The following is a 23,627-nucleotide window of genomic DNA, read 5'->3' as shown; positions in this document are numbered from 1 at the left end:
TCACCACGTGATGTAGCCAAATACACCCTGGGACTGTACCAGAACCTTATGCCCGGTGGCCTCTCGAAGTCAGGCAAAAAGCTGGAAGTAATTTTCAGTTATCCTGGCCACTCAGCCTCTTCCCAGCCTGTTCTTATTATAAGAACCACTGGGCAGAACTGAAGTCTTCCAGCAAGTAATTGCAGAACCATCCAAATTTAGAGCAGAAAAGGATGACAGTGTCTGATATAGAGTCGGCTGTTGTCTTAGCCCAGATACCGCCCCCAGAGCGGATCCTGAAGCACAGCCTCCTTGCGGGAAGTCTGTATGGGAAGTGGTCTCAGGGGGCAGCACTGTGCGACGGGGGAGTCACAGAGATAGTGGGAAGGCTGGGCCAAGGGCATTGTCAAGTTCGCTTCTCCCATGGGCAAAGGAGATTTATCCCAGGGAGTGTTTTGAGGAGCTTATCAAGTGCGTCTCAGAACTCATCTGTGGGACAAGAGGCTCCTGTGCCCCAGCAGTCTTATGTGGCCCCTGTATTTCCAGTTGTGCATCCAGAAGATCTGAGATACAGGAGTCCCACGCCCAGTCAGCAAAGCCCTTAGGCAGGAATCGAGAGGCCCTTGGTACACCCAGAGGCAAGACACCGTCTGTTACACCCAAGGGAAACTGGTTGAAGCCCACGTAGAAATGGTCACCATGGCAGAGGGGCTGGAGGAAGAGGTGGCAATGAGAGGAATGACATGGTGCCCAAGAGGCGTCCAGGACGGTGCTCAGTAAACCCTAGTGGTTTATCTGAGTGAAGTCCAACCCCTCGCTGCTCCCCTGAGGACTTTGAGACTCTGAGAAGTGAACCGGGTTGCCCTGGGATGCACAGAGCTTGCTGGTGGCAGAAAGAATTGGAGACAGCGCTCCTGACTACCTGTTCCCTGGGGCTTTCAGCCACGTGGCACTGCCTCACCTTCATACTTGCTGTGGTTAAAAAGCCTGAGAGCAAGATGCCACGTAATCGTACCCGTAAAGTCTGGGAAGAAGTTCAAAAGAGATGTCTGCCTTCAATAATGATAATAACAACAGAGAAGCTAATGCAAGCTAGAATAGAATCAATAGTTAAATGAGTGATACAGACAGTGAGTCTCAGTGGAATTACAAGGAAGGCAAGAGAGGTCTAAAAGGAAACTGGGCTTTGGAGACCTACTGCTGACGCTTGTAATCTGTGCATCTTTCGCTTTCTGAGTATGGAAGGGAATAATGTTTTTGTGTCACGCTTGAAAATTGTGCTGTGTGACTGTCATGGGAACTTCGGACCCTGTTCTGAGCTAAGAATAGCTGAGATACTAATTAGGTTACTCGACAAATGCTGAAGAGGAACTCATCAAGTCCAGAGAATTCACAATGGGGCCTCGTGACCAGACCGAGGTTGGCTCTAACTAGGGTTAGCACGTTGACAACATCCTTGCTTTCTCGTATGGAAAATAATATGTATTAGAGATCTCCAAGTTTAAATAGTTGACTATTGGTTTTTATTGTCTCTAAATTCAAATATTTGAGTATTGAAATAAATAATTGGACGTTCAATTATTCCGTACAATTGAGTAATAGCATATGAGTAATCACAAAGAAATGTCATGGAGGGAAGGAATAAAGATAGGGTTTGAAGTGGGCCTAAAACCCCAGGGAAGGAGAAAACAGGGAGATAACAGAGAGGAAGGATAAAGGAAGGTTCTCCTCCTGAAATCTAAACATCGCATGTCTGGAATTTTTTCCTTAAGAACTGGTTCTCTTGTTAATCAGAGTAGGCAACAGTATTCCTTTATCAGTGTGCTTAAAGGGCACCATTTTAATGACTTAGTGTTAAGGTATATAGTTTAGTGCCCGGTACATAACAAACAACAATAAATGATTGCCTATTAGTAATCCTGTTTCCTGTGAGAGAATTTTGGCCATCCTTTACCACTTCCCCTCAGTGTATTCACCCATATTAATTTCTGTACTTTCTAAAGAATAAACTTTTGATTTCAGAACATTTTTAAATTTACAGAAAAGTTGCAAAGATAGCATAGAGAGTTCCTACATACCCTTCACCCAGATTCCTCTAATTTTTAAAAAAAATATTTATTTATTTATTAGGCTGTGCTGGGTCTTAGTTGCGGCACATGGGATCTTTGTTGCCGCGTGCGGATTTTCACTGGGGCATGCAGGATCTTTTTTTTTTTTTTTCTTTTTTTTTTTAGGTTGCAGCATGCAGACTCTTAATTGCGGCATGCAGGCTCTTAGTTGCGGCATACATGCGGGATCTAGTTCCCTGACCAGGGATTGAACCCAGGCCCCCTGCTTTGGGAACACGGAGTCTTAACCACTGGACCACCAGGGAAGTCTTTAGCTTCCCCTAATGTTAACATCTTACATTGCCATGGTACATTCATCGGGACTAAGAAATTAACATTGGTACATTACTATTAATTCCGTGTACTTTTAAACAGATGTTGTCTAATTTGGGGGCACTAATTAGGAGCCCAGATCATTCTTTGGGGGGTGGGGGGCCAGGAATAGAGACTTTATTTGGAAAGCCAGCAGACTTAAAAAGATGGTGAACTTGTGTCCAAAGAACCATCTTACCTGGGTTTGGCAAGCCCAGGTCATTCAAATGGTGATATTTGATTGAACTAGGATACTTATTTGGGAATGAGCAATAAGTGGGCTTTATAATTTCAACACTGTACGCACAGAATTTGCCATGGGTTTTTGGTCAGGTTGACGTAGTCTTACGAGAATTCCATGGCTTCTAGCTGCCCTGGGAAACTGCTGGTTTATTGCTAACAGTGAGTAAAGCTGACCCCTGTTGAAACCAGTTTTAAAATATGTGTTTGAATATTCACCTTAGCTCTGTTGGAAACCTTCAAGCCTTTTTTGAGAACATAAAACATCTCTTTTTGAACAAAACCTTCTAACCTGCTGTGTAAATGTGATGTGCTCAGAAACAGGATGCTACAGATGGCAGCACTCTTTGGGACATGACAGTTGACACAGGTGACATTGTAAGGTTCAAGATTTTGAAAAGGGGCCCTTGGAAACATCCCAGATGAGATAGCTCAATGGGAACCTACCAGATGGAATTTATGAGCCTCTATCCCAAACAGATGTTTTCCAGCTGTGACAAGAAAATGCACCCAAATGCTTCCAATGGACAGACCTCTGCGCGCACACACTCACTCACTCCCTCCCTCCTACAGACACAGAGCTTTTTAAGAATTGAAAATATTTGGATTACTTAAAAACATCCATTGCTTAAAATTAAAATTAAAATTTTGAGTGTCAGTCACCGCTGGTCCATCCTTTATTTGAAATACTAGGAAAGTTGGAGGTAATTTTGTATTTAACACTTTATTTTTTTAAAATTTTATTGGAGTAGAGTTGATTTACAATGTTGTGTTAGTTTTCAGGTGTACAGCAAAGTGAGTCAGTTATACATACACGTGTATCCATTCTTTTTCACATTCCTTAACCATATAGGTTATTACAGAATAGTGAGTAGATTTCCCTGTGCTATACAGTAGGTCCTTGTTGGTTATCTGTTTTGCATATAGTCGTGTGTGTATGTTAATCCCAAGCTCCTAATTTAGTTGATGAGCAAACATAAGGAAAACTCTACCTCTTGTCAGAATAGCCCAATTTGTCGGCATCTAGTCTCCCCATCATCTGTGAGAGTCTTTGAGACTAGTGAATTAATTTCAATTTCCACCAAGTCAATTCTGGGTTACTGCCTTGAAGTGGTTTAGTGAGTAGCTTACATTTGCACAAAATCTCAAGAACACCAGTAAGGTGGCCTCTGACTTCTTGAGCTTTTGACATTCAGCCACCAGAGGCTGCTCTGAGATCATTATCCTCCTTTCACTCTGGGTCGAAATCCCAACGGGGCAACCTGTAAGGACAGATTTGGCTTCCATTGCTTTGAATTGTCCTCACTCAGCGCAGCTCCCTGGCGGTCAGCTGCTGGAGTAGTTGATTAATGACGGTATAGAGGAGGAACTCTACTGTTTTGCCTTTCTCTCTATTTTTAAACTCTTCATCTTGTTCTCTTTCTTTTAAGTAAAAGAGAACTGGGCAAGGCTTTCCTACTGGCACTGGCTAATTTTTCATCAGTTTTTTCCTCTGTTACTGTCTTTTCAAAGAAGATTTCTGAAGATTTTTTTTTTAAACTTTATTCCACAATACACACTTCCACATGGTTTCTATTCTCCCACGTTTTACCAGCATTGTAGAGTTGCTTTCATGCTGTTCCCTCTGTTTTATTTTTTAAATCTCTGTCTTTCTCCTTTAAGTCTTTTTCTTTATCTAACAAAACAAACCAAAAATTAAACAAAGGAGCATCTGTAGTTAAGGACAAAGGATTAAAAATGCTTTCGGTGCCTGTAATGTATTTTGTATTTAATCTTGGACAACTAAGCACTGATTTCAATTGTTAATTGAAGAATGAAACTAGTTTCTTCATGTGAAATTGCTTTCAGTCTTCTTGAGCAAAGGCACGATTGTGGTAGACACCCATCAGCCCATGGAAAGCAACTGGTTTTATGTTATCGTTGCATGTCACCCTAATTAGTATACTTCCATGAGAATAAGTTACTACATAAAGATGTAAAGTTTTACAGCCCTGACAAATACCAAATTAATAGTTCTGTGGCAGGCAAAGTCATCAGTGTATAGATGATCTGGAGAATTTCAACACTGCAATTCTTTAATTCTAGACTTTTTTGGGGGCAAGATTCCATGTCTGATTGAAAAGGGTGTCATTTAAGTATATGTCTTCTTACATGTGCTTCCTTTTCTATAGATTACAGAAGAAAACCAATTGAACTTGAAGGAAAATGAATACGTATTTTATTAATTTCTATTTTTAGTAACAGATGAAAGTTTCAAGATTTCTTTTGCTCTGAAAAGAAATTCTTGAGGCACCAGGAAGCATTCCTGAATGTTTGGTGCCATTGTATTCATAGAAACGTTTGCTATTTCCCCTCAAGTGTAATCATAATGGTAGAGATCCTTACCTAATAAGTTCATGACTAAAGTAGGATACCTAGTTGCTTATATTTTCAGGTAGAATAATGACAGCCACAGTATGCAAATTGGGGCGTATTTCACTAAATGCTTCCACAAAGGTGGCACGCCAGCCAAAGTGCTAGATTCCTTCTCTGTGGCAGGTTCCGCTTTTTGTCTTGCCTCAACTAAGGAGAGAACCAGAAGTCTTTTGCCGATGAGTAAAGCCTTATTAAACCATCATGATTTAATGTGGCATATTTTTCTCTCGATTTGCGTGCCTGACAATCGACTTCCTAAATATCACATTTAAGCTGAGCCGCGGAAGAAAAAGAGACCCACTGAAGTAGCATTAGGTCAGCTTTGTGGGATGCATTAGGGGCCTGTCTGAACAAAGACGAGGGATTTAGGCCCAGAAAGTCATCACGTGGCCCTGGGCCCTGGGCGCCTTGCAAAGGCATAGCGTGACTCATTATTAAACGTGCCGAGAACAGACAAATTCCAGGCAAGTGAAACATCCACTTATTCAACTGCAGTTAGGTGGGTCGTGTGATATTTGTCTTACTGGCTTTTCCTTAAGGAACTCCCACGCCATCTCCAGCCCCTCCTGAACACCACATGTCAAAGGCACAGAGCAGCTGTATTAAGATAAAATTGTGAACATTAAAGACAGGCACTTAAATTAGTATAACCCTCAGGCCAGGTAGACTTCACTAAATTGCACAGGCTTTAAAATACCAGCCCTCAATTAAAAAAAAAAAATGTATCCATAGCAACCTCTTTGTCAAGGGAATAGTTACCTGAAAAGATACACATCTTTTCAAAGAAACAGGGAGAAATAAAACCATATTAGTTAACGGTGGATGATATTACTTGGGTTTAAATTTAATTAGGGGCATGATTCAGGAGGAGAAGGGGCTTTTAAGAAAGTTTTACAACGTATGTGCTTATTTCCAGTAGAATGTGTTTTCATGCCTTCTTTATCACCAAAGGGTTCTTACATATGGGATTTCTTTTATTAAGATGCCATGAAATAACTTCGGGTTTCAGATATTTAAGAAGAAATAGCAGACCCCCTCTTCTTCCTGGCCGTAGCATGCCTACCATGTTTTAGAAAGAGCCTCCGTTTAGCCTGCACGATGGGTATTAGCCTGAGGTTTCTGCTGCGTCTGGATCTTTGGTGGTCATTTCACGGGTATTTGTCACCAGAAAGGACACAAGATCACGTAAAAGTCCATAATCTTTCTATTGTGAGGTGACCTGACTTAAGTCATCCTGTTTCCAAGATGCTCTCTCTGATGGAGTGGCCTTTCTTTGGTCGTGTTGTATGACGTAGGCTGCGAGGAAAAGTCAGGAGTGGGCCTTTTGATCATCTCTGATGACAAACTGAGGTATGGTAAAGGGGTGCTGTAGAACTGAGAGCCTGCAAACTTCACCTTTTCCCATCTCTTGGGTAAGGAGTGTCAGGAAGGAAAAACTTTTCCTGTGTACTCTCTTAGGTTTATTCATTGGGGCCTGCGAATTAAACTAACAAAAGCCAGATTAACAGGATAGGCACACACAGTGTTAACAACATTTACGTGCACTGGAGTTTACAGAAAAGGAATAAAACTCAAAGAAGCAGTTAGACTCGAGGGCTTATGTACCCTTTTCACAAAGAAAAGAGGGTTTGGGCTTCAAGGAACAATAAAATGTGAGGAAGTGACTAGGAGAGAGGTGTGGAGGGACTCGTAGAAGATAAGGGCTATTTTAGTGCAGTCTGTTTCTGCAAACTCATCTTGGTGTTAACACTCTGTCTTCCATGATAAGAGTCACTCTCCTCTCCTTGGGGGCGGGGGGTGTGGGGGGTGTGGGGGGTGGGAGAGACCTTACTCAAAGGGAAATTCATGCCCTGATTTTAGACAGATAAGAGGTGGGCAGAGAACTCTGCCTACATCTGTTGGTTCTCAGTTGCCTTCAGCCCAAAATACTCCTGATGCCAAAGTGGTATATTTGGGGGTGGCATATTCTGATCTGCTTCAGACGGTAAACACATCAAGCTTGGAGCTTGCAGTAGCCAATGTCATTCAGGGCTGGCTTCGTACGTAGCAATGCAGTCACGCAAGGCCCGGAGCTTGGCTTAATGATTTGTGGCTGCCTTCCAATAAAACTTTATATATGGACACTGAATATGGATTTCATATACTTTTCACATGACAGGAAATAGAATTCTTTTGATTTTCTTTTCAACCATTTGAAAATGTTAAAAACCATCCTCAGCTGGTAGACCATCCAGTAACAGGTGGTGGGTAGGATTTGGCCTGAGGGCGGGGATTTGGAGAAGGGGGCTGATCTAGAGAAGTGGTTCCCAAAGCAGAAGCATCGGCCCCACCTGGGAACTAGGCAGAAATGCAGATTTCCAGGCCCCACCCCAGACTTGCTGAATCAGAAACTCTGAGGCGAGGCGGGGTCCCGTAATTGTGTTTTAACAATCCCTCGAGGGGATTCTGATGCCTGTTTGAATTTGAGAGCCACTGATCTAGACAGACCTCTGGTTCCCCACTGCTCATTCTAATTACCTAGGGGAGCTCTTTAACAATCTCTCTGCCCAAGCCCAGCCCAGATCCATTAAATCAGGGTCTCTGGGGGTAGGACCCAGTCACCAATATCTTTTTTTTTTTTTAATTGAAGTATAGTTGATTTACAATGTTGTGTTAATTACTGCTGTACAGCAAAGTGACTCAGTTAAACATATATATGCATATATATACATTCTTTTTTTTATATTCTTTTCCATTATGGTTTATCATAGGATACTGAATATAGTTCTCTGTGCTATACAGTAGGACCTTGTTGTTTATCCCTTCTCTATATAAAAGCTTACATCTGCTAATCCCAACCTCCCACTCCGTCCCTCCTCCACCCCCCTCCCACTTGGCAACCACCAGTCTGTTCTCTATGTTCCTGATTCTGTTTCTGTTTCTTAGATAGGTTCATTTGTGTTGTATTTTAGATTCTACATATAAGTGGTATCATATGGTACTTGTATGTTCATAGCAGCACTATTCACAATAACCAAGACAAGGCAACAACCTAAGTGGCCATCGACAGATGAGTGGATGAAGAAGAGGCGGTACATATAAATACAGTGGAATACTACTCAGCCGTAAAAAAGAATGAAATAATGCCATCTGCAGCAACATGATTGCAAATAGAGATTATCATACTAGGTGAAGTAAGTCAGAAAGAGAAAGACAAGTACCAGTATCTTTTAAATCTCCTCCAGGTGATTTCAGTGGGCAGACAAGACAACTCATGCTTTCATTGTACAAGTAAGGACACTGAAGCTCAGAGGGTTTGACTTGCCCGAGATACACAACAAGAAAAAATAGGTATGGCATAGCCCACTTAGGCTTTTTTAGACACATGAGCCTTAAAATAGTACGTTTGGTGATGGAATATATTTGCCAGCAGCTTCAGGGGTCATGTTGTCTTTTATTAGTAGCACTGATTAATTTAAAAACGCATCTGGAAACATGCCCTCAATAAAATGAAAACTGGTTTTAGAAACTGTAATTGGAAGAAATAAGGTGCAGAGGTGCAGGACAGGCCCATCTGCAAGCACTTTGGGGCTGAAGCCAGACCTCCAAGATTCGGAGAGAGGACAAAACTCTGAGAGTGTCTGAAGGTCTTTGCCTACCCTGGAGCTACTTGCCAGTGTATCTGAGCGATTGTTTCCTAGTCCATATCTGGAGCACACAAGTAAGTTACAGTCTTGAACGTCATTAATGACAGTGAGAAACCAACATTTGCACACTTGTGATGGGTTTTCTGACTCTTAAGGACTCCTGTGCCTTGGGTGTTTTTAAAGGGAACTTTTTTTTTAATTGAAGTATAGTTGCTTTACAGTGTTGTGTTAGTTTCAGTTATACAGCAAAGTAATTCAGATATATATTTTTTTCCAGATTATTTTCCATTATAGGTAATTACAAGGTATTGAATACTGTTCCCTGTGTTATACACTAAATCCTTGTTGCTTATCTAGTTCATATATAGTAGTGTGTATCTGTTAATCCCATACTCCTAATTTATCCCTCCCCTCCCTTTCCCCTTAGGTAACCATAAGTTTGTTTTCTATGTCTGTGAGTCTATTTCTGTTTTGTGTATGGGTTCATTTGTATTATTTTTTAGATTCCACATATAAGTAATATCATATCATATTTGTTTCTCTCTGTCTGCCTTACATCACTTAGGATGATCATCTCTAGGTCCGTCCATATTGCTGCAAATGGGATTGTTTCATTCTCTTTTATGGCCGAGTAGTATCCATTATATATATGTACCACATCATCTTTATCCATTCACCTGTTGATGGGTGCTAAGGTTGCTTCCATGTCTTCGCTATTGTAAGTAGTGCTGCTGTGAACATGGGGGTGCATGTATCTTTCTGAATTAGAGTTTTTGTCTTTTCTGGATATATGACCAGGGGTGGGATTGCTGGATCATATGGTAGCTCTATTTTTAGGTTTTTGAGGAACCTCCATATTGTTTTCCATAGTGGCTGTACCAATTTACATTCCCACCAACAGTGCAGGAGGGTTTTAAAGGGAACTTTCAAATGATGAATGCTTTGTTCTGATTTTCTCAGCAAAGCTTTCAGCATATCTGTGCATTCCATGGACAGAAGAACACAGGCTGTGTACCCAAAATACAGCTGGAGACAGTGAGGCCCGGTAGAAACCGAGCCACATGATGATTACAAGCGGAGTCGTACAAACTGACCATTGGGTGTTTTCATTGTTTCGGTAGTCACCTCATCGTAATGCAAGCCACGATCTGTGGGCGATTACTATGTGCTGCATTCTCATAGTTCTGTGATTAAGAGCGTGTTTTCAGGGGCTGGTCAGCCCGAGCACATAAACCAGGATCTGTGGCCTCTTAGCTTTGTGACCTTGGTGAGACACTTTGCCTCTCTGTGCCTCAGCTTTCTCTCAGAAAGTGGGGATAGTAATACGAGTGCCTATTCTCCTCGGGGCAAAGGAGAATTCAGCGTGCTCACAAGCACTTGGCATCTAGTAAGCACTCAGTAAAAGTTAAATAACATTAACTGTAAACAAATCGCCTCATTCAAATCACAATAACTTTGAGGGAGAATAAGCAGATGGGCCACATTCACAGTTATTAAGTGTCAGAGTTGATCTTTGGACTGAGGCTGTTTTCAGAATCAGTGCTCCTAGCCAGTGTGCTACACTGTATTGATTGGGATTAATAAACCAAGTACTTATGGGCAGTGGTTTTTTTCCACGTGTAGCATAAACATTTTGGCTTGGTTCATATATCCCTGGACCTGCTTTCTTTCTGGACCATCTTCCACTGCCTCCAGACTCCCCCTCCCACAGGAGACTGAGGCAGAGAGGTGGCCCCTCCTTCCAACAGCTGCCCTGACTGCATTCCCATCTCAGTCGATGGGGACTTCATTTTTCCAGCAGTTCCAGCAGAGAACTTGGAAGTCATCCTAGTCTCCTCTGTTTGTCTGATACATTCACTCTGTCTGCAAGTCACACTGGCTCTATCTTCACAATCACCATCCAAAATCTAGCCAGGTCTCCCCAGCTCCACTGTCGTACCTTCCACCACCATCTCTTACCTGGGTGACCACAAGAGCCTCGTCAGCGACTTTGCTTCTGCCTAACAGGCTGCTGTCCTCCCAGCAGTCACACTGAACTCTAAAATGTCAATTGGCTATTGTCACTCCTCCTCTCCAAATCCTCCACGCCTCCCCGTCTTGCTCCACGGGAAACCCAAAGCTCTTCCCGTGATCTGCTAGACCCGATGTGACCTACAGACACTGCCCCCCAACACACACACACACACACACACACACACACACACACACACACATTCAGACACATTCCTGAGACCCCAGCTCCTACTGCTGTCACCCTTACTCACTGCAACCACCATAGGCTCCTTGCCTTGACTTTGCCCTGACCTCAGAGCTTCTGCAGTCGCTGTTCCCTCTGCCTGGATGACTGCCGCATCCATCGTCAAAGCTGAAAGTCTTGCTTCCTCTCACTTCCTTAGAACTTTGCTCAAATATCACCCTATAAAATATCAACTTCCCAACCCCACCAGTTCTCCCTGCCCCCTTACCTCCATCACCATCAGACCCACTTTACATTTATTTGTTGACTGATCTCTGTCTCCCTTCACCGACAGGCATGCTTATGAGGGCAGCCTTCAGCCTGTCTGCACCTGTCTGCCTGCCCCTCCACCGCCTGGAACACCGCCTGGCACATAGTAGGCACTCAGCAAATGCTTGTTGGATGAGTGATTGGCCGTTCGAGCATAAGGAAGGCGTACCAGTGCATGTTTTGTTAGCACGAGGTTAATGCGTGCAAGCCCCCAGCCTCTTTGTCTTTTTTTTTTTTAACATCTTTATTGAAGTATAATTGCTTTACAATGGTGTGTTAGTTTCTGCTTTAACTTTTTCTTATAGGAGGCGCTTGTCTTTACACTTGAGATCTTTGGATGCCCTGAGGGTGATGAAAGTCAATTCACAGAGATCTACAGATACTATGTGTTGCTAATGAAATCAATGGTTAAAGCATTAATGTACAAATTAGCTTTGAGTGAGGGGAAAAAAAAAACACTTCATGGACTGCATTCCTAACTGTGGAAATGAATCACAGGAATGTATTCCTTCGGGAAATCCATTGGAGAATTTTGAATGGAGAAGGGAAACCTCATTCACAGTCCTAAAGAAATAGCCCTAAAATCCACATCCTGCCCTTCATGGCACAAACAGCGACATTTTTTTCCATGAGGAATCTCCTATCAATAGACATATATATTTTATCCCCCCTAACTACAAATGATCAGGAGAACACAGTCTAAATATAGAGAACCATTCAAGGTAAATACAAATCATGAAAGTGCTTCAGTTTGTTTTCAAATGTGATGGTAAACTCCTAGCTTATCTCGAAGGCGCAGTGTGAGATGCTTTGGGAGGTGAATCTGGACTAGGTGTCAGCATCGTGCTGGAAAGAGCACCGGTTTTGGCGTCAGAGAGATGTGTTCCAATTTCCCATATACAAACCATAAACTGGCTGTATCTTCAAGAGGACCTGATGCCTCACTGGTCCGTGAAAGATGCGGGATCCTTTCGTTTCCTCCCTTTTTACTCAGCATAAATACCTCCTGGTGGGTTTTATTGTATGAAATAGCATGTCTCTCTAGTGCAGGTATCTACTTTTTAATTTAAGGTTTAACTAAGACCTCTTAGTGTGTGGTGTATCAGCTCGTTTTAAGTTCCTTTAATTGGGTTAGATTAGTTTGCCCAGTCGAAGATAAGTATCACCAGTTGGTTGGTTTCTAAAGATGACTGTAACAGAATGATCTTTTCCCCACATAGATAATAGTTTCGGAGAAATATCAGTAGGTCTTTCTTTTTTTTTTAATTTACTTATTTTTATTTTATTTATTTTTGGCTGCGTCGGGTGTTCGTTGCTGCGCACGGGCTTTCTCTAGTTGCGGCGAGCGGGGGCCACTCTTCGTTGCAGTGCGCGGGCCTCTCATTGCAGTGGCTTCTCTTGTTGTGGAGCACGGGCTCTAGGCGTGCGGGCTTCAGTAGTTGTGGCTCGCCGGCTCAGTAGTTGTGGCTCGCGGGCTCTAGAGTGCAGGCTCAGCAGTTGTGGCGCACGGGCTTAGTGGCTCCGCGGCATGTGGGATCTTCCCGGACCAGGGCTCGAACCCGTGTCCCCCGCATTGGCAGGTGGATTCTTAACCACTGCGCCACCAGGGAAGCCCCTCAGTAGGTCTTTTTGATACAACATAGATAATGCTACGAATAAGAGTATAGTTCTCTTGTTCATTGTATGATGTTATCTGAATCACTCCCATTAAGATGATTTCAAATAGCGACACTATTTATAAAATAGGCAATATTAAGTCCTTCCTTTTGTAAGTTAGTAAGTTAAAGGAGAAGTACAATGAAGCCTCGTTTGAATGCAGTTTCTCAGACATTTAGAACTCTTTAATAAATATGGAGAAAGCTAAGGCACTGGTGTTCACCGTCTGCTTTTGTTTCCTTACCACAACTCAATATGTTTAGCTTGCATCAGGGGACTAGTATAGGAAAGCCTACCTCAGTACGTGTGACTTTTCATAAGTGGTTTCCAGCAGAGGAAAAGCTCATGGTGAGCTGTCTAGTCATAAGGAAATAAGGGCAAATATTATTTCCTTGGCTCTTAAAAAAAGAGTAAAACATACCCCTGATCTGTGCCTAGCAAAGGAAAGAGACATGTAAACCATGATCCTTAAGTAGTTTTTATCTTTACCATCTTAAAGCCATCTTAAAGCAAGTATTGATATTACATGTGAAGTGGGAGAGGGTTTTCATCACTCAGCAAAAAATACAGCAATTTCAGCGATCATTCTGTGCGTCTGAGAAGTGCGAATCTAAAGGATAAAGAATTGTCTTTTGGGCTTCCCTGGTGGCGCAGTGGTTGAGAATCTGCCTGCTAATGCAGGGGACATGGGTTCGAGCCCTGGTCTGGGAAGATCCCACATGCCACGGAGCAGCTGGGCCCGTGAGCCACAACTACTGAGCCTGCGCGTCTGGAGCCTGTGCCCCGCAACGGGAGGGGCCGCGATAGTGAAAGGCCCGCGCACCGCGATGAAGAGCGGTCCCCGCACCGCGATGAAGAGTGGCCCCCGCTTGCCGCAACTAGAGAAAGCCCTCGCACGAACCGAAGACCCAACACAGCCAAAAATAATAAATAAATAAATAAATAAAGTAGCTATAAAGTTAAAAAAAAAAAAAAAAAAAAAAAAAAAAAACAACAACAACAACAAAAAAAATCTTACAAAAAAAAAAAAAAAAAAAAAAAAAAAAAAAAAAAAAAAAAAAAAAAAAAAAAAAAAAAAAAAAAAAGAATTGTCTTTTTACAAGCAAGGAGCTCAAGTCCTGTTCAAAGCTTCTTTTGATTAAAATTTCTGTTCACCTTCTGTCCATGTAATTATCAATGAACCAGCCTGATTTGCTTGTTTCTAACATACACAAACTGAGATCTGATTCACAAAAGTTAATTCTTTTTAATCTTTAGGTCTAATTTAAAAATCAGCTTCGGGCATTAAAATGTTAAAGGTTTGAGAGACTAATCCTTTTCGTATATGATAAAAGTAAGAAATCATTTTCATATATAAGGAAAGTCAGAGCGATAAAAGAATAAGGATAAAGAGTAAAATGGTAATAATATGAAGAACAGTAACCAGCTATTCCTAGCCATACTTAAGCCCCCTCCCCAAAAAAAGGATTTAAATCAAGAATGATGCCAATTAGGAGTAAGAAGAAAATGGGGTTTTTGATTAGTCTAATGAATTATTAAGACATCTGGGTTGTAGAATCTTCATTCCTGGAGATCTAGAAGAAGGTTTGTTGAAAACAGTTTGGATCAGGACTCATATATGTGTTACTCGCTACACATGGCAAATCAGTCATAAACTCTGAGTACGTTAAATCTGTGGTGGGAGAGAGAAGAAATGCCAATCAGATCATATGCGCATGAGGTGGTGACATTGCACTTGGGGTTCAGAATGGGCCATCAGGCGTCTAACTTCTCTAAAGCTTCACTCTGACTCTTTGGTCAACTATGGGCTAGATAATTATAAAATATTGCTAGTTTACAGGAAGTGAATTTGAGGACAGGAAATTGAGTTAATAACCAGAGAATATCTTTTTGTTTCTTTTTAATTAGTTTAATTTTTATCAAAGTAATACATGTTCAAAGTACAGATATACTAAAGACATGTAATGAAAAATAGCTATTCCTACCCCATCCCACTCCATTCTAGGAGTAATCACTTTCAACTTGTAAAATTTCCTCTGGTATATACTTTCATATTTTCCATAATGTGCTTTTACTACTATTCCTTGGTTTATGAACTTTAGACATTATCTTTAATACCCTACATATATCAAAAAGGAATTACCTCTCTTACACATCCCCACCCCACTTCCTCTTAATATAAACATTTCGGTTAGGAATTGTGTTCATCTAGTAACACAAATTCCAAAACATTAGCTCAAACAAATTAGCAGTTTATTTTTCTCACAAAACATGAAGTTAAGGGCTCATTAGGAGACTCCAAGATGTCATCAGCAATCTAAGAAATCCTTCTACCTTTCCTGTTTTCCCGGTTTACCGTGTATTGCATCCTCATGGTGACAGAATTGTCCCACTACATCAGGCATTGCAATCGTATTCCTGGTGAGGAAGTCTGGGAAGGGCAAGGGGCATACAGTCTGTGTCTCCTTTAAAGGGCTTTCCCAGAAGCCTTACACAGCAGCTTCTATTAAAACTCCATAGGTCATAATAGTTTCACATGACCACCCATACCTGCAAGGGAGGCTGGGAAATGTTCTTCAGCTGAACACATTTCTGCCCCCAAATAAACACCCGTAGTCTCTGCCACAGTAGTGTGCTATGCTATACTTCCTTTTTTGTTCATTCTTTTGTTTTTCCTGGAGTTAATAATGGCCTCACCTTTTGCTTATATTTATGTATATCTGTTCATTCTCAAATGTGATCTATCAGTATCATTTTGTTCCCTGGTGACCTACCTCCAGGAATCCTCCATCCTCCTGCTACAGTTTCGCCTCGGGCCTTTCTAAGACTGCTGCATCTATCCTCTTGGACTTTATTGTCTTTGTGTTGGCTTCTCTGTTTTCTGAGTCCCATTGTCTTATCTTTCTTGGTTAATTCCCTCCTTTTGCTAAAACACATCTTTGAGTGGATTCCAATGAAAGAATACATGGGATGCAAAAATGTTGAGTCTTTGTATGAAAATAATTGCATTTTATCCTGGTATTCGATAAATCGTATGACTTGGTATACAATTATCAGTTAGAGATCATATTTTATCTCAAAACTTTCTAGCTCCTACCTTCTAGTGTTGCAGTTGATAAGTGTATAATAAATCTATTAGCAAAGTTTCATTATTTAGAAAGAAGAGAACCTTCTACTAGTGGAGGTTTTTAAGTTATTATTATTACTCTTATTCACAACAATTCAGTGAACATTTTTTATTGACTGATTGATCATATCCTCTGTGCTAGTTGTTAGAAGGGACATACAACAGCCCCTTGGCTAGGCTATAGTACAGTTATTCAATCAAACTCTAATCTAGGTGTTGCTGTGAAGGTATTCTGTAGATGTGGTTAACATCTATAATCGGTTGACTTTAAGTAAAGGAGATTATCTTTGATAGTATTGGTGGGTTCGTCCATTCAGCTGAAGAGCAAAACTGAGGTTTCCCTGAGGAAGAAGAAATTTTGCCTGATAACTATAGAATGAGCTCCTATCCACCTGCCCTATGGATGTCAGACGTACCAGTACTCATAATCACATAAGTCAAGTCCTTGTAATACATTTCAATATATATGTTAAATATGCCATTGGTTCTGATTCTCTAGGGAACCCAGACTGATAAAGGCCTCAATGACCTCAGAATCTAGAAAAGGGGTTAATAAGACAAGTAAAAGATAAATTATTATAATAATTTTTCTCTTATAAATTGAAATGTAAGATTATAGTAAAAAAAGTAGATGATTCAGAAAGTGAAGAATTACTCTTGAGAAGTAAGATATTATTAAGTTGACATGAAGCACAAGGTTCAATTGGGAGTGTAGAGGATTTTTGACAGTGGCGAAATTACACAAAAGCCATTGCTAAATTCACGCATAAACCTTTATCAGATCATTAAGAGGAAAATAACGAAGGATTGCCACAGTTAATCAACAAAAACTAAACAATGTCAAAATATTTTACCTCTAAAAGCATAGAATTATTAAATGGTAAGTTATAGTTAAAATTTAAGATAACATGATTGTTTTAACTCCTTAATTTTCATGTAATGAAATGTCAAGCTCAATTTATTTAAAATTGAGCCCTGATGACTAGTCAGCCCTGTCCTGTCTGAAAGTCTACCCTTTAGGATATATTCTCCTAAAAGTTTCTTCATGGTGTGTCTATTTGTTCTGTCTCTGTATCCACAGATTTCTTCCCTTCTTTCCAGAGTCTGTCATCCAAATTCATACAGTAAGCAATAGTTGCAAAAAACTTCCCCATATATGATTTCATTTGTCTTAGTCCATTTGAGCTGCTGTAACAAAGTACCATAGATTGGGTGGCTTATAAACAACAGAAATATATTTCTCACAGTTCTAGAGGCCAGGGGTTCCAAGATCAGGGTTCTGACAGATTCTGGGTGTGGTGAAAGCCTACTTCCTTCCTGCTGCAGACGGCCATCCTCTTTCTGTGTCCTCAGGTAGCAGAAGGGGCAGGAGAGCTCTCTGGGGGTCTCTTTTACAAGGGCACTAATCCCATGCATGGGGGCTCCACCCTCATGACCTGATCACCTCCCAAAAATACCACCTTCTAATACCATCATATTGGGGGTTAGGATTTCAACATACGAATTTGGGGAGGGACACGAATATTCAGTCCCTAATTTGCCCAACTGTCCCCTGAAAAACCTTGGGCTTAGAGATGTCATTTGGTTTACCTGACATCTATCAGCCAGTTTTGTGGCCACATTAACATCAAAAATGGACTCCAAATCGTATTTGCAACCCATGCTTGTAGTATGCCACATTGCTTTGGTTAACCAACTGAAAGAAACTAACCGAATGAGTACTCGTACTCAGTGAGTAGAAACTTGTTTCTTTTTTATGACATCCTATAAGAACTATAGGTGGGATTTTCTTTCTTTTCTTTTTTTTTTTTTCCTAAGTAGGGACTCATGTCATTGTTCACTTAAATCACCTTCACTAATCACCTCAAATTTTCCATGGCTGCCATAAGTATAAAACAACTGGATTTCTGGAACTTCCGAGGGAGAATAAAAAGTCTTTTCATAGCCCCTCAAGACTGTGCCCTTGCAGCAGGCATTTTCCAGGTGGCTGAGTAGGCAACTTCAGCTTGGTTTTCATTGACTTTTGATGATGTGTCCTGATACATATTTCAGTAAACTATAGGAAGTTACTAACAGTCAACCATTTTTTATGTACACATAACCCCATATGCTTTGACCTAACAGAACACTGAAAGAGGTAGCACAGGTACTGCTAATTGCCCTCTCAGGTGTCGTCCCAGTGTCCATCCACGTCCAGTAGGGCCTGTCCAAGACCACTAGCCCAGGAACCCATGTTATGTTTGCTGTGGAGGTCTGTTTATAACCAAACCTGCACTTAACTACACAGGATTATCACCCCAGCTGCTGTCTTAAGAAAGATTTGCCAAGACTACCACATCCCTTCAGCTGACATTTGCAAATGCTGTTAATCACAGACCAGGGAACAGAACATCCAAACCTTTGGTGAAGCACGTTTCTTTACTTGCTTCAGTTTACTTGCTTACACTGTTTCCAATAAGTGGATCTAATCCTCACTTAATGGACAACCCCCTAAAGGGCCGTTTATTGAATTAGAAATGTTGAAAAACTATGGTTATTTGTAAATGAAAAAGTAGACTTCATTTATTTACATTGTTTCCTTTTCTTAAGAGTTTTTTTTAAAAATAAATTTATTTATTTGTTTATTTTTGGCTGTGTCGGGTCTTCGTTGCTGTGCATGGGCTTTCTCTAGTTGTGGCAAGCGGGGGCTACTCTTTTGTTGCGGTGCAGGGGCTTCTTATTGCGCTGGCTTGTCTTTTTGCGGAGCACGGGCTCTTGGCACACAGGCTCAGTAGTTGTGCCTCGCGGGCTCTAGAGCGCAGGCTTAGTAGTTGTGGCGCACGGGCCTAGTTGCTCCACGGCATGTGGGATCTTCCCAGACCAGGGCTCGAACCCGTGTCCCTTGCATTGGCAGGCGGATTCTTAACCACTGTGCCACCAGGGAAGCCCCTTCTTAAGAGTTTTAGGAATCATTTCAGGAGACAGCATATTTTACAACAAAAAGCAGAGTAATTCTCATCCCAAACACATAAGTTTAATTCCTAGTACAGCAATTGATAACTATCAGACCTTGGGTTCTTTGCCTCAACAATCCTGTGTGTTCATTCTTAGCCTGATAGTGGTGACGTCTATGTTTTGGTATTTTGGTGCAGATGAAATGGTGCATATTTGTAAAGTGCCTGGCAAAATGCTTGGCTCATAGTCATATGTAGTAGATATGAGTAGATACTCATCAGTAGTGTTTGTTAATAACCCCACCGTAGGCATTCCTGTCCTTATGCATAATGAGAAGATGGGAGAGAGAACCATCAATCCATCACTGTATCTCTTACCAGTGGAACTGCCCTTTCATGCACCTCCCAGAGATTATCATATATGTATTCCTCCTAGAGATCTTGTCATCTGTAGCTGATAAGATGTCTATTATGTAGATGCAGAAGTGTGTGATGCCTTCATACGAAAACGTAGAAGATAGACTGTCTCACAAATACGTCCATGAAGGTGAGGTTCTGTTTTAGGAGGCTGGTCTCTTCTCTTGCACTCTGACCTTGGATGTGGGAGTGTTAGGATAAAGATGGCATTATGCTTATTGTTGTCATAAGTACAGAATAGATATTAAATTATGGTAAAAATGTAACTTTAATAGTTTAGTTTCCCAAGAGATTCTTTTCTCTTCCGTAACGTGGCATTGGCCGCAGTCACATTGGTGTCCCTTTCTCAGGGAAGCATTTCGTTCTCTTTCCACACACGTTTGTTGACTACCTCCTGCGCTGTGGGCGCGTGGGTACGATGAAGGTGGCTGGGTTACAGAGATGAATAGGATACCATTCTTGCTCTCGAGAGTTTTATAGTTTGCTAGGAGAGACAAATTGAAGAATAGAAGGTTACGGTGCAACTTAGATGTGAAACAGCAGAGATGTATCATGGTTTGCTCAAGCTGGTGCTTACCATCCCCTGGCTCAACACAACTCTTCCCACCTCTGTGTTTAGGGTCCTTACTGCGGGAAACAAGGGACTGTTAACACTATGGAAATTGGCAAAGGCTACAACAAATCTTGGCTTTTTTTTTTTTTTTTTGAGAGCTGGTTGTGAAACATTTACCAGCACATCGCTCAGTGTCTATAAAATGTAGAGAGGAGAGAAGGGATTACTTTGTCTTGGGGCGTTTGGGGAAGCCACAAAAGAGTGGTGACATCTTGACCTTGTAGGATGGGGTGGCAACGGGCCAAAGGAGAAGAAAGATGGATGAAACTTTGACAGGGCACAGAGATTGCAGGAGGAAATCCCAGCTCATATTTGCCTTGGAGGTGATGACAGCTGAAGGCAAATGCAGTCGTGAGAAGCTTCTGTTGAAGGTGATAAATAGATATGCCTTGGGATTTAACTCCAGTGATATTTAATGGCAGCAGCCCTGGGTAGTTTCCTGTGTCCTGGGGCTGAGGGCGTACCTAGGGCAGGAATAGGTAACAGTATTTCTTGAAGTGAATCAGTGTCCTTTGGCACTGGGATAAAATGCAGATTCCCAGGCCCCTCCTCAGACCTACTTATCAGATTCCCTTGGAGTAAGAGGTCCAGGGATTGGTATTTTTCACAATGTCCTCAGAGGTTTCTTTGCACAGTTAAGTTTGAGAACGAATATTTCCAAGGCGGGTACATCAGTGGTTCTCAATTGGGTATGATTTTGCCCTTGGTGATGTCTGGAGACATTATGGACTGTCATGACTGTGGAAGGGCTCCTGGCATCTGGTGGGCTGAGGCCAGGCATGCTGCTGAACACCCCACAGTACAGTGCCCACCACAGAGAATGATCTCACCCCAAATGTCAGTGGTGCTGAGGTTGAGAAAGCCTGGTCTAGGTCATAATCAAGGGCTCTGTAGTAAATACAACAGGAGGACTGAAGTCAGCTTGTGTCACTAGGTGGTCCCTTAACTTACTAAGGTAGCGGGGGCGGGGGGCGGCTGGAACGGGGTTACAGACCTCCAGGTCCAGATACTGGGCTGCCAAGTTTTCACAGAACTGGGCACAGCTGACATCTATTGAACCCATACAGATGACACACCTGAAGCTGCCCGTTCATTATTTGCTAAGTTGGTTTTCTTTCCCCTCTCTGATACCAAAATTTTTTCTTTCTTGAATTATTCTCACAAAATATTGGCCACTTCTTTGGGAAAAAACTATATCACTGGTGCTACACAAAGTAGTCTTTGCTCGGCTTGCACTTTTTTGCCACCCAAAAGGCAGGTTCCCACTGAGATCATATTGGTTAAGAGTTGAAAAGAGTTACTGTTTATAGGAAACTAAGAAAGCAAACTTTGGAAATGCTTTTTTGTTTTTTTTTGGCTGCGTTGGGTTTTCGTTGCTGCACGCGTGTTTTCTCTAGTTGGGGTGAGCGGGGGCTACTCTTCGTTGCAGTGTGTGGGCTTCTCATTGCAGTGGCTTCGCTTGTTGCAGAGCACGGGCTCTAGGCGGGTGGGCTTTAGTAGTTGTGGTGCACGGGCTCTAGAGCGCAGGCTCAGTAGTTGTGGCTCAGGGGCTTAATTGCTCCACGGCTTGTGGGATCTTCCCGGACCAGGGCTCGAACCCGTGTCCCCTGCATTGGCAGGCGGATTCTTAACCACTGCGCCACCAGGGAAGCCCTGGAAATGCTTTTTAAGTGTGGGTTTAAGTTTGCTAAGAAGCCAGCTAGCTCTCCTCCCATCCAGCTGAGAGGATGTCCAGTTCGTCCCTTTTAATAAGTTCACCAGGTCAACCTTGTAGGTCAGGTGAACCTTAGTGAAAGGCAGACACACTTCTTTAAAATGTTTTTCTTCTTAACCAAACATCAGCGCCTGTTTTTCTAATAACAATTTTATTTAAAATTGTGCCTCGGGCCCTCACTAGATAAAGATTCTTGTTCATTTGCCGTGCTTCAGCAGATTTGTGTGCACGTTCCCGTTAAGATTTGTGTTTCTTGGATGGCTATACAGTTCATCTGTGTGGAAATGAGGTGGGTGGCACCCTCCTCCCCGAGTGCTGGTTTAAGTTCAGGTGTTCTGAGTAACAGTTTGGTTTCCTCCCCAGTGTTTGGTGCAAGATAACCCTTTTCAAAATCCGTCTGATCCCTGAGTGTGCCGTTTTCTGGCTGAAATCATTCTGCCCCTTCCAAATGCTTGCGTGCTTTTAGGGAGCTCTTAAAAGGCCAGGCCTTAAGCTAGTTAAGCTTTGAGCAGACCCAGAGCTGTGAGATAAGAATAGAACGCATCTTTTACTTCGGGAGCTCAGCTCGGAGGCTGCTTGCAGCTGCTTCCAGCCCTTGCAATCCTGAAAGCTCTCGAATCCTCGCGGAGACAGCCCCTCCGGCTCCCAGGGCCCACCCCCTCCTCCTGATTGGCGAGACTCCTCCGGGGCCCCAGCCAGCCACCTACGACGTCTCTGAGACCCGATTTGAAATAAGAGCCAGGCGGTCCTCGCTTCCCTGCGCCCGACTTTTCATAGGCTAGGAAGCAAAGCTTGAGAAACTTGACGTTGTCTTGGGCTGAGTGCGTGTAGCAACAGATCAAAGAAAAAGAGGAAGAAAACGTGCTCTCAGCTGCCGGGGGATCTCGCTGAGTTGCTTTTGTCTTGTGGGCTTCTGTTGGCTTTGGTGTTTCCCCCTGGAAGACCGCTGCGTGGGCTTCGAGGCGGCTCGCTCCCTGCCGGATGGGTGATGGAAGTCTAAACATGAGGCAGGTGAGCTCCGGGGGCTGCACGGGCGGGTGGAGAGGGAGGGCGCCGCTTGGGACCCCTGGGATGTGACTCCGGATGAGCAGATGCCTGGCCAGTTCCTTCCATTTGGCGGAAAGACGGGGCTGCATTTTCCTAAAGGAACCCAAGAAGCAGATTTCCTGAGGTTCCCCCCACCTCTCTCCATGGGAATTGGTGATGTCAGGCAGTCATTGTAAAGGGCTTAAGAGCGGTTCTTAGAATATGTAAATCAATTCCAGTTTGCAGCGGCTGGAAGTTATTGTTCAGGATCTATCTCGAGCTCTGAGCCTCTCTCCTATGCTTTGGGTGAGAATAAAGACAACTGAATATCCTGAAAAAGAATTACACGGGGCCTCATATCTCATTTTGGTTTCCCATCCTGAGCACTTACTGTGTTTATGGCTGAGAAGGCGGAACCAGCCCGAAATGAGCACAGACAGTCCTTCCAGAAAAATGCAGATTTGTTTTTATGTTCTAGCAGTTTTGAAACTGTTATTGCTCCTGGACGCGAGAAGACAGCCCTGAAAGTAGTGAGCTGAGAAACGGCTCGGGGATGACTTCCATGAGTCTCTGAAAAGACTTCTAAACCAGCAGCTTCTTCTGTGGCTATGGGGCATGGTGATAAAATTCCTTATCAGCCCAGGCCGAGGTTTATAGCTTTGCCAGTAAGAAAAGAAAGAAGTGAGTGTACCAAGCCAAGAAAAGGGTGTGATTTATAACTCAACCAAAGTTATAGAAGAACCTTATGTCAATATTTCAGTATCAAGATCAGTACTCATATAAAGGGCTGAAAGACTGGAAAAACATGCTAGTAGGCTGGCAAGAGCAGAGAATCCCAAGAGGAGCGATATTGCTCTTGCCAGCTCTTAGTAAATGTGGGTGGGAAAAGTTAGCATCCGTATTACCGTCAGACAAGCTCTGCACTTTTTTCTTCTAAGTGGGTTGGGTGCTGGCC

At 42.5% G+C, this 23,627-nt stretch overlaps 1 protein-coding gene across 3 annotated transcripts in view; it reads left to right on the top strand.

Moving 5' to 3' along the window:
- MID1 (midline 1) overlaps positions 1 to 23,627 on the top strand; it is a 603,969-nt gene that overhangs the window by 405,182 nt on the left and 175,160 nt on the right. The window contains exon 1 of one of the 3 annotated variants that reach the window (XM_059911915.1): positions 22,414 to 22,657. The exons of the other annotated variants lie outside the window; for them this stretch is intronic. The gene's annotated coding sequence lies outside the window, so the exon portion shown is untranslated. Of the gene's footprint in view, positions 1 to 22,413; positions 22,658 to 23,627 lie in introns of those variants that run through there. 3 annotated transcript variants of the gene reach the window in all.

Source organism: Balaenoptera ricei, chromosome X (genome assembly GCF_028023285.1).
Source record: "Balaenoptera ricei isolate mBalRic1 chromosome X, mBalRic1.hap2, whole genome shotgun sequence".
Classification (NCBI taxonomy): Eukaryota; Metazoa; Chordata; class Mammalia; order Artiodactyla; family Balaenopteridae; genus Balaenoptera; species Balaenoptera ricei.
This window is presented reverse-complemented; position numbering and strand designations above follow the sequence as displayed.